Source organism: Akebia trifoliata, unplaced genomic scaffold (genome assembly GCF_017979445.1).
Source record: "Akebia trifoliata isolate Shusen 1 unplaced genomic scaffold, ASM1797944v1 Contig00784, whole genome shotgun sequence".
Taxonomy (NCBI): Eukaryota; Viridiplantae; Streptophyta; class Magnoliopsida; order Ranunculales; family Lardizabalaceae; genus Akebia; species Akebia trifoliata.
In genome coordinates, this window is record NW_028237205.1 from 19,161 (window position 1) to 22,849 (window position 3,689).

Below are 3,689 nucleotides of genomic sequence, written 5' to 3' on the forward strand. Positions count from 1 at the left end.
ATATCCCATGATCAGAGTCAGATCCAGGTTGGATACATATCCATTGCTTTGAAAATTATAATTTTAGACTTCTCAAAATATTATTATCTACTACTTTACTATAAAATAAAATGATTATAAGGGCAAAAAATAATATTATAGCAATTAACAAATAAGTATAGAAGAAAAAATATTGAACGATATGAAATTACCCGACTCAACCTAATTCGAATCAAGCAATCCGGTCGAGTTGTATCCAGATTTGGATTTAGTGAAATAAAAAAGGTTCCAATATGATTTGTTCAGTAGGATCCAAGTCGTAATCGAATACATAATCGGGTCTAGATAAAAAAATTCATATACTAATATAGGTATACTAACACTCGGCCAGAATTCAACCCATTTTAAGCCTCAACTACATGATAAAAATTACTTGAAAGTGTAAGATAAAAACATCTCTACAAAATATACTCTGATAGCGCTGAGAGAATACCTTCAAATATATTAAGAGAACTGCTATTGCGATAGCGAGTTGCACACAGTTGGTGTGGCGTTAGTAAAAGTTGGTGGGGCAATAGTAACTCTCTATATTAATTGCTTGCAAATTTTTTTATTACGGCCCCGCTTGATTTACATTGGCAAAAATTTTAAAACAGCGTGAAAACAAAAGTTTGCAGTGTCCAGTGCTTAGCGTGGCTTGGTCCACTGCAACACACTGAAAATATTTATCCTCCCCTCAAAACTTTGTTAGACTTGAACTCAATGCAAAACTTTGCAGTGCAAACATTTGCAGCGAAGAGGATGCCCTCCATTCTAGGAGTTAGGGAAATATCACTGAAATCCAAGGCTCAGCGGGCCTATTTTGACCCATGAAAGATTCTCCCTCCTACAAACAAAAGTCAATTTTTATTTCTATCCATTGGGTTAGGACATTTTAAATCATAGTCTTTACGAATATATGGGCAAGTGAGTTTCAAGCCCATAATGAGAAATGTTTGAATCCAATGGCTAGAATTCATCGATCGGATTGTTTTTTGTTGCACAAATCCACTAGGAAACTTGTGTTTTTTCCTTCCATCTCAACAGTCTAATTTTCCTAGGCAACACAGTCGCACTTTTTATTAGAAAAATATAATTTAACAGTCATCATGATTTTTAATCTCAAATTTTCATCGTCTCATTACAAATGATATCTAGATGACTCAGCAAATCATCTCAATTGTCTCGAAGAGAGCTTTATTTTCCAGATCATTGAACAGAAAGAAGTGGAGAAAAAAGAGGGGGAATATAGTTCTCTCAACGGTGGCATCTCATCTCACAAGTAGTCTCGTTCTTGGGCAATTTTTGGAACCATGACATGTTAGCCCCGATTCTCTACTACCCCAATTCTCGCACGCAAAAAATCCCAATTTTCGGAGCTCTTGAGGTGGTTCACGATTTCTTCATCACGTCTCTTAAGGCTTAGAGACGTGACCCACTAATAGATTGAAGTGTGGCAACTAATCCGATCGTGAACGAATGCTTGATGGAAGCCTCGTTCAAGGTTGGTTATTTAAGATTGGTTTTGGTCCCCAAACTTCTCACTCTCTTAATCTCTCCTTCATTTTACACCATCGATCAAGAGTGATTCCGAGTTTGGAAGTGCCAAAAACAAAACAGAGACCAGTGGGAAGACGTGCTTGAGATTCAATGGCTGAAGGTACAAATTTTGGGCATTTTCAGATTCGATTCTCTATTATTAAGTTCTTTATTTCCGCATTAATTTATTTTTGAGAATCAATGTTGAGATTAACATGACAATCATACTACATAGGAACCCAGCTACATAGTATGGGCTCTTTGCATATGAATGTCATATTTTTTTTTTCTTTGTAATTTGGTTGAAACCAGAAGACGTAAATCCAATTATTGACAAGGTCTACAAAATCCAAGAGCAAGTGATGAACTATACAAATCCATAACAATTTGCATTAAATTTTAAAAATAAAAATAAATCATTTTGGGGATAATCAGCATGCGCAAAGAAAAATATTTGGATACATAAACGGAAATTGAGCCAATCCAAAACCAAAACTTTACAACAAGAACAAGTGGCGGAGAAAGCCTATTCAAAGGTGGCCGTAGAGAAATTTTATCTCAAGCACAGCAAAAAGCATTGATTAGTTGATGCTACACATATGAATCGAATGACCCATTTTAATGCCACAAATTGGACTAATTTTTGGTGGGGGAAGAGGAACAAAAAGAAAAAAAAGATCATAATTCACCAATGAAATGGGAGTGCAAATTTGCAGAGTATTGGGTGTCTGCTAAGTTCCTTGAGATGAATCATGCTCTGTTGGAGAATCATCAAAGAGAATGATAAGCCTAACTGTTTAAAATACTCAGCACAATCCGTCATCTTTATCACCGCAACACTATTTCTACGATGGTATCTCATATTTTCTTTGATTGTCAACTTCAAAACATTGGTTTAAGAATTCATGAGTGACAACTAATAAAGTTAGAAACGCGAATATAAATCAGTAATACATAAGACACAAACTTCAGCCCATTCCAAGCCCATAAATGGATTCACCACACTACTATGACTAAATCTCATCTGGTTTCTTAATTTTCTGACAATATTGATAAATTATCTTTCCAAATAATAGTATCGAAACCGAACAATCTTGCAAAGCAAGAGACCAATTGCTCATGAATCACTTCTTCGTTAGGAAGCAGGATATCTGTCTCTCTTCTTAAAGATGTGACACCTTTATTATCAATTCCACAAGGCACAATGTGCTTAAAGTAGTTCAAATCAGGATCAATATTAAATGCCAATCTGTGAGAAGTAATCCCTGATGAAATTCAAACCCCAATTGCACCAATCTTGTGTCTCCAACCCACACCCCCGTCTCACCTGTGCTTCCGGCATGAGCTCTCACACCATATAGAGATGCCAATTCAATTATCGCCAACTCAAGATTTTCTACATATTTTCGAGCACCTAATCCAATATCCTTTAGAGAAATAATAGGGTATAAGATAGCTTGATGTAGACCATGAAATGTTATGTCTCCCCCTCTCTGTGTATAGTGAAGCTCAGCTCCCATAGTTTGAAGGTCAGCCTCAAGAACCAGTAAATTATGATATATTCTCTGTTTCCCAAGTGTATATGTAGACGGATGTTGTAGGAACAAGAGAGTGTCTGAAATTTTACCAAATTTTCTATCTGAGACAAGTTTCTCCTGAAGCTTAAGTCCGTCCAAGTAGTTGATAGTACCCATCTTCCAGACCACGAGACTTCGTTGTAATCTCATTTCCTATAAATCATGATACGTCAAATATTTGATTTGTATCACACAGTTATCAAGAGAGGGGAACACCAATTATATGTACAAGATTATTAACAAATAGGAGTGTTAACGTCCAAGACTTCTTGGGGACATTAACATCCATCACAACGATGCTTCCTCCATAAATACCCTTTAAAAAAAGGTTTTTATTTTGTTAACGGAATGTCTCCCACACCCTATTTGAGATATGGACTAATTCCTACGGTTGCATGCCTCGACCTCACAGAAGTTTCCCAACGTGCAACTAGGTACATCATAAAACCCATCCATTTTGTACTAAAAGATAAAATATGATACTTGAGGGGTATTTATGGAAGAAACATGATTATGGTAAGCATTTTTCTATGAGAGAAAGAGAGAGAGAGAGAG

The 3,689-nt window shown here is 36.1% G+C and overlaps 1 pseudogene; it reads right to left on the reverse strand.

The window, feature by feature from the left end:
• Window positions 1-2,589: 2,589 nt before the first annotated feature.
• On the reverse strand, window positions 2,590-3,284 carry LOC147381065 (octanoyltransferase LIP2, mitochondrial pseudogene; annotated as a pseudogene).
• Window positions 3,285-3,689: the final 405 nt, after the last annotated feature.